The sequence below is a fragment of the Phyllobates terribilis genome, unplaced genomic scaffold, assembly GCF_046119375.1.
Source record: "Phyllobates terribilis strain yellow unplaced genomic scaffold, ASM4611937v1 Scaffold_1606__1_contigs__length_246918, whole genome shotgun sequence".
In the NCBI taxonomy this organism is placed as follows: Eukaryota; Metazoa; Chordata; class Amphibia; order Anura; family Dendrobatidae; genus Phyllobates; species Phyllobates terribilis.
This window is the reverse complement of record NW_027364366.1, coordinates 90177-103207: the sequence shown is the minus strand read 5'-3', so window position 1 is coordinate 103207 and position 13031 is coordinate 90177. Positions and strand designations below refer to the sequence as shown.

The 13031-nt window shown below is 48.3% G+C and overlaps 7 non-coding genes and 1 pseudogene across 7 annotated transcripts; all 8 read right to left on the bottom strand.

The window, feature by feature from the left end:
• Nucleotides 1-439: 439 nt before the first annotated feature.
• On the bottom strand, nucleotides 440-630 carry LOC141244677 (U2 spliceosomal RNA). Its single transcript, XR_012308589.1, has one exon. It is a non-coding gene; the product is annotated as a U2 spliceosomal RNA (small nuclear RNA).
• Nucleotides 631-1745: 1115 nt separating this feature from the next.
• Nucleotides 1746-1936, bottom strand: LOC141244676 (U2 spliceosomal RNA). The gene has a single exon (XR_012308588.1). It is a non-coding gene; the product is annotated as a U2 spliceosomal RNA (small nuclear RNA).
• A 1115-nt stretch (nucleotides 1937-3051) lies between these two features.
• Nucleotides 3052-3242, bottom strand: LOC141244675 (U2 spliceosomal RNA). The gene has a single exon (XR_012308587.1). It is a non-coding gene; the product is annotated as a U2 spliceosomal RNA (small nuclear RNA).
• Nucleotides 3243-4357: 1115 nt separating this feature from the next.
• Nucleotides 4358-4548, bottom strand: LOC141244803 (U2 spliceosomal RNA). The gene has a single exon (XR_012308713.1). It is a non-coding gene; the product is annotated as a U2 spliceosomal RNA (small nuclear RNA).
• Nucleotides 4549-5663: 1115 nt separating this feature from the next.
• Nucleotides 5664-5854, bottom strand: LOC141244674 (U2 spliceosomal RNA). Its single transcript, XR_012308586.1, has one exon. It is a non-coding gene; the product is annotated as a U2 spliceosomal RNA (small nuclear RNA).
• Nucleotides 5855-6969: 1115 nt separating this feature from the next.
• Nucleotides 6970-7162, bottom strand: LOC141244810 (U2 spliceosomal RNA). The gene has a single exon (XR_012308720.1). It is a non-coding gene; the product is annotated as a U2 spliceosomal RNA (small nuclear RNA).
• Nucleotides 7163-8088: 926 nt separating this feature from the next.
• LOC141244816 (U2 spliceosomal RNA) lies at nucleotides 8089-8192 on the bottom strand (annotated as a pseudogene).
• Nucleotides 8193-9307: 1115 nt separating this feature from the next.
• Nucleotides 9308-9498, bottom strand: LOC141244673 (U2 spliceosomal RNA). Its single transcript, XR_012308585.1, has one exon. It is a non-coding gene; the product is annotated as a U2 spliceosomal RNA (small nuclear RNA).
• Between the last annotated feature and the right edge of the window lie 3533 nt (nucleotides 9499-13031).

Here is a 13031-nt window from a genome sequence, read left to right as displayed (position 1 = left end):
GAGTAACCAGCGCACATACCTGTTAGCTCAGGTGAGTTTAAAAGGCTGCTGTTGATAACAAGGGCATTTGCTAAATAGATGGTGTGTGTGCAACAATATACTGAAAGGTCAATTATATTGTGCAGCTTATCTCACCACCTGTAGTTATTTAGGTGAAAGCTCCAAAATGCTTGCCTGATATGTCTGTTTATCCAAAAGGAAGTAAAAAGGGAGAGCTAGAAAGATAGCATTGCATCACATTACATGGCAATGCAATGCACAGTTGCTGAAGATGAACCAAAATGAGCTTGTAATCTGGCTTCTGCAACTTTGAACATGAAAAATCCAATGAGGAGAAGAAAAGCAAAGCCAAAGAGTCCATCCCAAAATCCGACAAACAAGCAAAATGAACAAAAAACATTGAATTCAATTCTTTCTGATTTTAGAAACTGCATTAAAGAAGGGGTGCACCGGTCCTGGAGATACTGCAATACCAGGTCAATGCGTGGAGTGGACAGAGCAAGCTCTTTTTCCATCTCCCTGTTCTAAAAATCCATTTAATATATGGTCCCCAGATAGGGGACGTATCAGATATTAAACTGATAAGAACAGATACTACACTTGATCTTAGCCAAAAGGCCGAGAAGCGATAACCAGAATTGGTTTCAAACTACGGAGCCACCCAAGGATCCTGAAAAGTCCATTTGTGGAGATGAGCTCCTGGACTCCCGTTAAGAAGACATGTTGTCAACCTCTAGATCCCTTACATGCCTGCACTTTTCGGCTTGCTGCTGCTGCAATCCACGCGTTTTAGATCTGCATAACTCCACCTCTTTAAACACAGCACCTTCACCCCCTGCTGTTCCCACCCGCCTCAACACCGTTGGAAGGGAGGAGAACCAATTAAGGCGGGGGGTGGGGTGGAACGAGCAGCTGTCTACCCTTAGCAGGAGGGCTCCTGATTACATACCTCTCCTGCTGCTGCTGCTGCTGGCTGTCCAGCAGCAGACTGAAGGTGGCTGCTGCTGTGCACAGGTATATAAAGGCTCAGAGCCTATTATGACACGCGCAGCCAGCGTTCCATTGCCACATTCCATCTACTGCAGGCAGGATACCTGGCTGGCTGAATGTCGCTGAGAAGCTCACAGAGACCGCCATAAGCAACAGTTTAACAGAATGCCACAGACTAATCAACCAAACTTTTTGGGTTGGGTTCTCTTTTATAGTCTGCAGGCATTAAATGAAAGAAGTCAGTGTTCCAGCAGAAGGAGACAACGTTTCAGAAAAGGCATTGTAGCAAACCAAAAAAGAAATTTTAAGCGCAGCAGAGTAACCAGCGCACATACCTGTTAGCTCAGGTGAGTTTAAAAGGCTGCTGTTGATAACAAGGGCATTTGCTAAATAGATGGTGTGTGTGCAACAATATACTGAAAGGTCAATTATATTGTGCAGCTTATCTCACCACCTGTAGTTATTTAGGTGAAAGCTCCAAAATGCTTGCCTAATATGTCTGTTTATCCAAAAGGAAGTAAAAAGGGAGAGCTAGAAAGATAGCATTGCATCACATTACATGGCAATGCAATGCACAGTTGCTGAAGATGAACCAAAATGAGCTTGTAATCTGGCTTCTGCAACTTTGAACATGAAAAATCCAATGAGGAGAAGAAAAGCAAAGCCAAAGAGTCCATCCCAAAATCCGACAAACAAGCAAAATGAACAAAAAACATTGAATTCAATTCTTTCTGATTTTAGAAACTGCATTAAAGAAGGGGTGCACCGGTCCTGGAGATACTGCAATACCAGGTCAATGCGTGGAGTGGACAGAGCAAGCTCTTTTTCCATCTCCCTGTTCTAAAAATCCATTTAATATATGGTCCCCAGATAGGGGACGTATCAGATATTAAACTGATAAGAACAGATACTACACTTGATCTTAGCCAAAAGGCCGAGAAGCGATAACCAGAATTGGTTTCAAACTACGGAGCCACCCAAGGATCCTGAAAAGTCCATTTGTGGAGATGAGCTCCTGGACTCCCGTTAAGAAGACATGTTGTCAACCTCTAGATCCCTTACATGCCTGCACTTTTCGGCTTGCTGCTGCTGCAATCCACGCGTTTTAGATCTGCATAACTCCACCTCTTTAAACACAGCACCTTCACCCCCTGCTGTTCCCACCCGCCTCAACACCGTTGGAAGGGAGGAGAACCAATTAAGGCGGGGGGTGGGGTGGAACGAGCAGCTGTCTACCCTTAGCAGGAGGGCTCCTGATTACATACCTCTCCTGCTGCTGCTGCTGCTGGCTGTCCAGCAGCAGACTGAAGGTGGCTGCTGCTGTGCACAGGTATATAAAGGCTCAGAGCCTATTATGACACGCGCAGCCAGCGTTCCATTGCCACATTCCATCTACTGCAGGCAGGATACCTGGCTGGCTGAATGTCGCTGAGAAGCTCACAGAGACTGCCATAAGCAACAGTTTAACAGAATGCCACAGACTAATCAACCAAACTTTTTGGGTTGGGTTCTCTTTTATAGTCTGCAGGCATTAAATGAAAGAAGTCAGTGTTCCAGCAGAAGGAGACAACGTTTCAGAAAAGGCATTGTAGCAAACCAAAAAAGAAATTTTAAGCGCAGCAGAGTAACCAGCGCACATACCTGTTAGCTCAGGTGAGTTTAAAAGGCTGCTGTTGATAACAAGGGCATTTGCTAAATAGATGGTGTGTGTGCAACAATATACTGAAAGGTCAATTATATTGTGCAGCTTATCTCACCACCTGTAGTTATTTAGGTGAAAGCTCCAAAATGCTTGCCTAATATGTCTGTTTATCCAAAAGGAAGTAAAAAGGGAGAGCTAGAAAGATAGCATTGCATCACATTACATGGCAATGCAATGCACAGTTGCTGAAGATGAACCAAAATGAGCTTGTAATCTGGCTTCTGCAACTTTGAACATGAAAAATCCAATGAGGAGAAGAAAAGCAAAGCCAAAGAGTCCATCCCAAAATCCGACAAACAAGCAAAATGAACAAAAAACATTGAATTCAATTCTTTCTGATTTTAGAAACTGCATTAAAGAAGGGGTGCACCGGTCCTGGAGATACTGCAATACCAGGTCAATGCGTGGAGTGGACAGAGCAAGCTCTTTTTCCATCTCCCTGTTCTAAAAATCCATTTAATATATGGTCCCCAGATAGGGGACGTATCAGATATTAAACTGATAAGAACAGATACTACACTTGATCTTAGCCAAAAGGCCGAGAAGCGATAACCAGAATTGGTTTCAAACTACGGAGCCACCCAAGGATCCTGAAAAGTCCATTTGTGGAGATGAGCTCCTGGACTCCCGTTAAGAAGACATGTTGTCAACCTCTAGATCCCTTACATGCCTGCACTTTTCGGCTTGCTGCTGCTGCAATCCACGCGTTTTAGATCTGCATAACTCCACCTCTTTAAACACAGCACCTTCACCCCCTGCTGTTCCCACCCGCCTCAACACCGTTGGAAGGGAGGAGAACCAATTAAGGCGGGGGGTGGGGTGGAACGAGCAGCTGTCTACCCTTAGCAGGAGGGCTCCTGATTACATACCTCTCCTGCTGCTGCTGCTGCTGGCTGTCCAGCAGCAGACTGAAGGTGGCTGCTGCTGTGCACAGGTATATAAAGGCTCAGAGCCTATTATGACACGCGCAGCCAGCGTTCCATTGCCACATTCCATCTACTGCAGGCAGGATACCTGGCTGGCTGAATGTCGCTGAGAAGCTCACAGAGACCGCCATAAGCAACAGTTTAACAGAATGCCACAGGCTAATCAACCAAACTTTTTGGGTTGGGTTCTCTTTTATAGTCTGCAGGCATTAAATGAAAGAAGTCAGTGTTCCAGCAGAAGGAGACAACGTTTCAGAAAAGGCATTGTAGCAAACCAAAAAAGAAATTTTAAGCGCAGCAGAGTAACCAGCGCACATACCTGTTAGCTCAGGTGAGTTTAAAAGGCTGCTGTTGATAACAAGGGCATTTGCTAAATAGATGGTGTGTGTGCAACAATATACTGAAAGGTCAATTATATTGTGCAGCTTATCTCACCACCTGTAGTTATTTAGGTGAAAGCTCCAAAATGCTTGCCTAATATGTCTGTTTATCCAAAAGGAAGTAAAAAGGGAGAGCTAGAAAGATAGCATTGCATCACATTACATGGCAATGCAATGCACAGTTGCTGAAGATGAACCAAAATGAGCTTGTAATCTGGCTTCTGCAACTTTGAACATGAAAAATCCAATGAGGAGAAGAAAAGCAAAGCCAAAGAGTCCATCCCAAAATCCGACAAACAAGCAAAATGAACAAAAAACATTGAATTCAATTCTTTCTGATTTTAGAAACTGCATTAAAGAAGGGGTGCACCGGTCCTGGAGATACTGCAATACCAGGTCAATGCGTGGAGTGGACAGAGCAAGCTCTTTTTCCATCTCCCTGTTCTAAAAATCCATTTAATATATGGTCCCCAGATAGGGGACGTATCAGATATTAAACTGATAAGAACAGATACTATACTTGATCTTAGCCAAAAGGCCGAGAAGCGATAACCAGAATTGGTTTCAAACTACGGAGCCACCCAAGGATCCTGAAAAGTCCATTTGTGGAGATGAGCTCCTGGACTCCCGTTAAGAAGACATGTTGTCAACCTCTAGATCCCTTACATGCCTGCACTTTTCGGCTTGCTGCTGCTGCAATCCACGCGTTTTAGATCTGCATAACTCCACCTCTTTAAACACAGCACCTTCACCCCCTGCTGTTCCCACCCGCCTCAACACCGTTGGAAGGGAGGAGAACCAATTAAGGCGGGGGGTGGGGTGGAACGAGCAGCTGTCTACCCTTAGCAGGAGGGCTCCTGATTACATACCTCTCCTGCTGCTGCTGCTGCTGGCTGTCCAGCAGCAGACTGAAGGTGGCTGCTGCTGTGCACAGGTATATAAAGGCTCAGAGCCTATTATGACACGCGCAGCCAGCGTTCCATTGCCACATTCCATCTACTGCAGGCAGGATACCTGGCTGGCTGAATGTCGCTGAGAAGCTCACAGAGACCGCCATAAGCAACAGTTTAACAGAATGCCACAGACTAATCAACCAAACTTTTTGGGTTGGGTTCTCTTTTATAGTCTGCAGGCATTAAATGAAAGAAGTCAGTGTTCCAGCAGAAGGAGACAACGTTTCAGAAAAGGCATTGTAGCAAACCAAAAAAGAAATTTTAAGCGCAGCAGAGTAACCAGCGCACATACCTGTTAGCTCAGGTGAGTTTAAAAGGCTGCTGTTGATAACAAGGGCATTTGCTAAATAGATGGTGTGTGTGCAACAATATACTGAAAGGTCAATTATATTGTGCAGCTTATCTGACCACCTGTAGTTATTTAGGTGAAAGCTCCAAAATGCTTGCCTAATATGTCTGTTTATCCAAAAGGAAGTAAAAAGGGAGAGCTAGAAAGATAGCATTGCATCACATTACATGGCAATGCAATGCACAGTTGCTGAAGATGAACCAAAATGAGCTTGTAATCTGGCTTCTGCAACTTTGAACATGAAAAATCCAATGAGGAGAAGAAAAGCAAAGCCAAAGAGTCCATCCCAAAATCCGACAAACAAGCAAAATGAACAAAAAACATTGAATTCAATTCTTTCTGATTTTAGAAACTGCATTAAAGAAGGGGTGCACCGGTCCTGGAGATACTGCAATACCAGGTCAATGCGTGGAGTGGACAGAGCAAGCTCTTTTTCCATCTCCCTGTTCTAAAAATCCATTTAATATATGGTCCCCAGATAGGGGACGTATCAGATATTAAACTGATAAGAACAGATACTACACTTGATCTTAGCCAAAAGGCCGAGAAGCGATAACCAGAATTGGTTTCAAACTACGGAGCCACCCAAGGATCCTGAAAAGTCCATTTGTGGAGATGAGCTCCTGGACTCCCGTTAAGAAGACATGTTGTCAACCTCTAGATCCCTTACATGCCTGCACTTTTCGGCTTGCTGCTGCTGCAATCCACGCGTTTTAGATCTGCATAACTCCACCTCTTTAAACACAGCACCTTCACCCCCTGCTGTTCCCACCCGCCTCAACACCGTTGGAAGGGAGGAGAACCAATTAAGGCGGGGGGTGGGGTGGAACGAGCAGCTGTCTACCCTTAGCAGGAGGGCTCCTGATTACATACCTCTCCTGCTGCTGCTGCTGCTGGCTGTCCAGCAGCAGACTGAAGGTGGCTGCTGCTGTGCACAGGTATATAAAGGCTCAGAGCCTATTATGACACGCGCAGCCAGCGTTCCATTGCCACATTCCATCTACTGCAGGCAGGATACCTGGCTGGCTGAATGTCGCTGAGAAGCTCACAGAGACCGCCATAAGCAACAGTTTAACAGAATGCCACAGACTAATCAACCAAACTTTTTGGGTTGGGTTCTCTTTTATAGTCTGCAGGCATTAAATGAAAGAAGTCAGTGTTCCAGCAGAAGGAGACAACGTTTCAGAAAAGGCATTGTAGCAAACCAAAAAAGAAATTTTAAGCGCAGCAGAGTAACCAGCGCACATACCTGTTAGCTCAGGTGAGTTTAAAAGGCTGCTGTTGATAACAAGGGCATTTGCTAAATAGATGGTGTGTGTGCAACAATATACTGAAAGGTCAATTATATTGTGCAGCTTATCTCACCACCTGTAGTTATTTAGGTGAAAGCTCCAAAATGCTTGCCTAATATGTCTGTTTATCCAAAAGGAAGTAAAAAGGGAGAGCTAGAAAGATAGCATTGCATCACATTACATGGCAATGCAATGCACAGTTGCTGAAGATGAACCAAAATGAGCTTGTAATCTGGCTTCTGCAACTTTGAACATGAAAAATCCAATGAGGAGAAGAAAAGCAAAGCCAAAGAGTCCATCCCAAAATCCGACAAACAAGCAAAATGAACAAAAAACATTGAATTCAATTCTTTCTGATTTTAGAAACTGCATTAAAGAAGGGGTGCACCGGTCCTGGAGATACTGCAATACCAGGTCAATGCGTGGAGTGGACAGAGCAAGCTCTTTTTCCATCTCCCTGTTCTAAAAATCCATTTAATATATGGTCCCCAGATAGGGGACGTATCAGATATTAAACTGATAAGAACAGATTTTTTGATTGAATATATCTTTTATTAGCACAAAAAATAAGTTAACAGACAGTGTACAGTGCCGCAGCCCAGTACACACAGAATTCTACATCATATTTACATAGCATGAGGATACGACGCACTAACTAGACACATCACACCCCTATGCTACACAAAACACTCAATCTGAAAGAAAAAGCATGTCAATCAATACAGTACGACGAACTGTGATAAGGGATGGGGATTGGGAAAAAGGGGATGGGGGGGGGGAAAATCACAGGCCCGAAGCTTTATTGAAAGACAAGACACATAAGGGGAGAGGGGGAGGAGGGGTTTAGTCCTCATCCTCGTCCTCCGGACCGTCCATGATGGAATAGTCTCTGAGCAGGCTGTGGATCAGCCTGCGGCAGTCCTGGATGGACATCCTCTCCCTCCTCAAGATGAGCCGGTTCCTGGCGACCCAAACGGCATCCTTGAAGCAGTTCATAAGGCGCCAAGCCTCCTGGATGGCTCCGACGGTATGAACCCCAGGGAAGAGTCCGTAAAGCACAGAATGGTGCGATAGGCTCGCCCTGGGGACAGAGTTCCTCAGGTCGTCCTCAAGTGCAGTCAATAGGCGCTGTGCAAATCCGCAGTCCCAAAAAGTGTGCAAAGATGTTTCCTCCACGAAGGGGCACCTTGGGCAGTACCGGGTCTTGCACAGGTTCCGGGCATGCATGAATGACCGGACGGGCAGTCCGCCCTGAATCGCCATCCACGACAAGTCCTTGTGCCCGTTGGTCAGCCTGTCAGACGACACATTTGTCCACACAGTCTCCAGCGTGTCCTGGTGAAGTCCTGTGATGTTCTCCACGTCATCCTTGGCTCTGATTAGCTTGTGGATAGTTTTGGGCTTCCACAAGTCGGGCTTGAGTCCCTCCAGTTGATGCTCCCCCACAAATCGAACGACGTCTCCGTAGAACCATGGCGTCGTCCAGTTGTAGGGGAAGGAGCTGTCCCACTTGTCCCAGCCGAGTCGCCTCCAAAGAGGAAGCAGGAAGAAGCGAGAACAGATACTACACTTGATCTTAGCCAAAAGGCCGAGAAGCGATAACCAGAATTGGTTTCAAACTACGGAGCCACCCAAGGATCCTGAAAAGTCCATTTGTGGAGATGAGCTCCTGGACTCCCGTTAAGAAGACATGTTGTCAACCTCTAGATCCCTTACATGCCTGCACTTTTCGGCTTGCTGCTGCTGCAATCCACGCGTTTTAGATCTGCATAACTCCACCTCTTTAAACACAGCACCTTCACCCCCTGCTGTTCCCACCCGCCTCAACACCGTTGGAAGGGAGGAGAACCAATTAAGGCGGGGGGTGGGGTGGAACGAGCAGCTGTCTACCCTTAGCAGGAGGGCTCCTGATTACATACCTCTCCTGCTGCTGCTGCTGCTGGCTGTCCAGCAGCAGACTGAAGGTGGCTGCTGCTGTGCACAGGTATATAAAGGCTCAGAGCCTATTATGACACGCGCAGCCAGCGTTCCATTGCCACATTCCATCTACTGCAGGCAGGATACCTGGCTGGCTGAATGTCGCTGAGAAGCTCACAGAGACCGCCATAAGCAACAGTTTAACAGAATGCCACAGACTAATCAACCAAACTTTTTGGGTTGGGTTCTCTTTTATAGTCTGCAGGCATTAAATGAAAGAAGTCAGTGTTCCAGCAGAAGGAGACAACGTTTCAGAAAAGGCATTGTAGCAAACCAAAAAAGAAATTTTAAGCGCAGCAGAGTAACCAGCGCACATACCTGTTAGCTCAGGTGAGTTTAAAAGGCTGCTGTTGATAACAAGGGCATTTGCTAAATAGATGGTGTGTGTGCAACAATATACTGAAAGGTCAATTATATTGTGCAGCTTATCTCACCACCTGTAGTTATTTAGGTGAAAGCTCCAAAATGCTTGCCTAATATGTCTGTTTATCCAAAAGGAAGTAAAAAGGGAGAGCTAGAAAGATAGCATTGCATCACATTACATGGCAATGCAATGCACAGTTGCTGAAGATGAACCAAAATGAGCTTGTAATCTGGCTTCTGCAACTTTGAACATGAAAAATCCAATGAGGAGAAGAAAAGCAAAGCCAAAGAGTCCATCCCAAAATCCGACAAACAAGCAAAATGAACAAAAAACATTGAATTCAATTCTTTCTGATTTTAGAAACTGCATTAAAGAAGGGGTGCACCGGTCCTGGAGATACTGCAATACCAGGTCAATGCGTGGAGTGGACAGAGCAAGCTCTTTTTCCATCTCCCTGTTCTAAAAATCCATTTAATATATGGTCCCCAGATAGGGGACGTATCAGATATTAAACTGATAAGAACAGATACTACACTTGATCTTAGCCAAAAGGCCGAGAAGCGATAACCAGAATTGGTTTCAAACTACGGAGCCACCCAAGGATCCTGAAAAGTCCATTTGTGGAGATGAGTGTAACGGGTCCGGGAGGCGGAACCTCTGGGCTACTATACAAGGGGGCGGCCCTTGTAAGGGAGCGGGTGGCAGTCTCTGGATGAACGGACAGGGAGATACGGCAAGTGATCAGGGCAGTCTCTGGGTAAGGGGTAGGTACGACCTGTGATGGCAGAGCCTCCGGGTAGGCTAGCAGGCAGATGGTAGATTGGTGCTCCCAGGTGAGCAAGCGAGAGTCTCTGGAATAGCAGGTGGTCACGGCACGTGACGGCGGAGCCTCCGGGCTGGCAGGCAGGCAGGTAACGGAGAAGCGCTCCCAGGTGAGCGGGCAAGAGTCTCTGGAATAGCTGGTGGTCACCGCACGTGACAACGGGACCTCCGGGCTGGCAAGCAGGCAGGTAACGGAGATGCGCTCCCAGGTGAGCGGGCAAGAGTCTCTGAGATAGCTGGTGGTCACAGCACGTGACAACGGAGCCTCCGGGCTGGCAAGCAGGCAGGTAACGGAGAAGCGCTCCCAGGTGAGCGGGCAAGCTGGTCCATAGACAGACTGACCGGAGTAGTAAGGCAGACCGTCGGACCTCAGGCAAGCAGGCAGGTAGCTGATATGCGCTCCCAGGTGAGCGGGCAGGCTGGTCCTTAGACAGACTGACAGGAGTAGTAAGGCAGACCGTCGGACCTCAGACTGGCAGACAGGTAACAAGTATTCAGGCAGGAATCAGGCAGGTAACTGGCAGGTAACTGGCAACGGGACCTGAGGGCTGAAGCACAGGTGAGACACAGGTGCAAACAACATTGCTCGGGCACCTCCATTTTGGAGGAGGTGCCTTATATATGATGAAGTCCTCCGGCCATTGGCCGGGGACTCCTTAGGACGGCGCGCGCGGCCCCTTTAAGAGGAGGGGAGCGCGCGCGCGCGCGCCCTAAGCACAGGGGCCGGGAAGGAGCGCGCGCTGAGAGCAGAGCGGGAGGAGGACGCCGGGAAGGAGCGCGCGCTGACAGCAGAGCGGGGAGAGGACGCCGGGCACGGAGCAGAGCGGTGAGGGGAGCAGCGTCCCTGCCTAGCAGAGGGCAGGGACGCCAGCGCTACAGTACCCCCCCCTTTAGGCCCCCCCTTTTTTAGGCCAGACAGAAATTTAGCTAGGATGAGAGGGGCATGGATGTTCTCCCGGGGCTCCCACGTTCTCTCCTCAGGACCAAACCCCTTCCAATCTACCAGAAAAAAGGTCTTTCCTCTTACCCTTTTGGTGGCAAGAATGTTCTCTACCTCAAACTCGTCCTCAGCAGAAACCGGAGCAGGAGGCGTACCTGTAGACTTGGAAAAAGAGTTAAGCACCACAGGTTTGAGGAGAGATACATGGAAGGAGTTAGGGATCCGTAAGTTGGCCGGGAGTTTCAATTTATAGGCCACCGGGTTGATCTGACTGATGACCTCCAGTGGGCCGATGAACCGAGGCCCTAACTTATAGGAAGGGATCTTGAGCCGGACATATTTGGACGAGAGCCAGACTTTATCCCCAGGGCGGAATTGAGGAGGGTCCAGACGTTTTTTGTCAGCGTGTCTTTTCATACGCTCGGATGACAGAAGGAGTGCGGACCGGGTACTCTCCCATATGGAGGAAAATTTGTTAACAAGAGATTCCGCAGCCGGATTGTCCGCCGAGGTGGAGACGGGAAACGGGATCCGAGGATGCTGACCGTAGACTACAAAAAACGGGGATTTGGAGGAAGACTCGCTCTCGTGATTGTTGTACGAGAATTCGGCCCATGGCAGAAGATCCACCCAGTCAGAATGGTGGGCATTAACGAAGTGCCGAAGGTAACTGGTCAGGTTCTGATTGATCCGCTCCACTTGACCATTAGACTGTGGGTGGTAAGCGGAGGAGAAGTCCAGGGTGACGTCCAGCAATTTACAAGTGGCTCTCCAGAAACGGGAAGTGAACTGTACCCCACGATCCGACACGATGTGACGGGGCAGGCCATGAAGACGGAAGATGTGGCGGATAAAGTCTTTAGCCAGCTCGGGTGCAGACGGAAGACCTGGCAGTGGAATGAAGTGAGCCATCTTGGAGAAGCGGTCAGCGACCACCCAAATGACCGTACAACCGGCAGAGACGGGTAGATCAGTAATGAAGTCCATCGCTATATGCTGCCAGGGGGCAGCAGGTACTGGCAGAGGTAGGAGGCGGCCGGCCGGCAGGTGTCTCGGAACTTTGTTGCGGGCGCAGGACACACAGGCAGAAACAAAGTCTATTACATCCTTGTGCAGGTTAGGCCACCAGTAGTGCCGGGTAATAAGCTGGAGGGTCTTTTTCTGACCGGCGTGGCCAGCTAGTTTAGAAGAATGACCCCAGTGTAGGATCTTCTCCCGATCAGGTACTGGTACGAACGTCTTACCAGGAGGAAGACGATTTAGACTCACGGGAGCCACCTGCATTACTCTGGCGGGATCGATGATATGTTTTGGATCCTCCTCGAGATCAGACACCAGAAAGGACCGAGACAAGGCGTCCGCCTTGACGTTTTTGTCAGCCGGGCGAAAATGAAGGACAAAATCAAAACGAGCAAAAAACAAGGACCACCGGGCTTGGCGCGGGTTAAGTCTCTGGGCATGCTGGAGGTAAGCCAAGTTCTTGTGGTCAGTGTAAATTATTACCGGGTGAAGAGCCCCCTCGAGCAGGTAACGCCACTCCTCCAATGCCAGTTTGATGGCCAATAACTCTCGGTCTCCTATGGAATAGTTGCGCTCAGAGGAGGAGAAGAGTTTAGAGAAGAAGCCACAAGTTACCATCCTCCCGGAAGATGATTTTTGAGTAAGTACCGCTCCGGCTCCAGAGGAGGAGGCGTCAACTTCCAGGAAGAACTGTTTGTTGCCATCTGGGCGATGCAGCACCGGGGCGGAAGAGAAGGCCTGTTTAAGGGAAAGAAAGGCCTCCTCTGCTTCGGGTGGCCACTCTTTGGGATTAGTACCTTTACGGGTGAGCGCAGAAATTGGGGCCGTCCGGGAAGAGAAGTGTGGTATGAAGAGGCGGTAGTAGTTGGCGAAGCCCAGGAATCGCTGAATGGCCTTCAACCCCTCCGGTCGGGGCCATTTCTCGATGGCAGACAGTTTCTCAGGATCCATTTGTAGGCCGGTCTGAGAGATAATGTAGCCCAGAAACGGAAGCGAGGTCTGCTCAAAGAGGCACTTCTCAAATTTAGCGTAGAGATGGTTCTGCCTTAGCCTGAGCAGGACCTGACGAACGTCCCTCCGGTGAGTCTGGAGATCCGGAGAGAAGACCAAGATGTCGTCCAGGTACACCACTACGCAGGAGTAGAGAAGGTCCCGGAAGATGTCATTGACCAACTCTTGAAAGACGGCAGGAGCGTTACAGAGACCAAAGGGCATTACCAGGTATTCATAGTGGCCGTCCCGGGTGTTGAATGCCGTCTTCCATTCATCCCCCTGACGAATACGAACCAGGTTGTACGCCCCACGAAGGTCCAGTT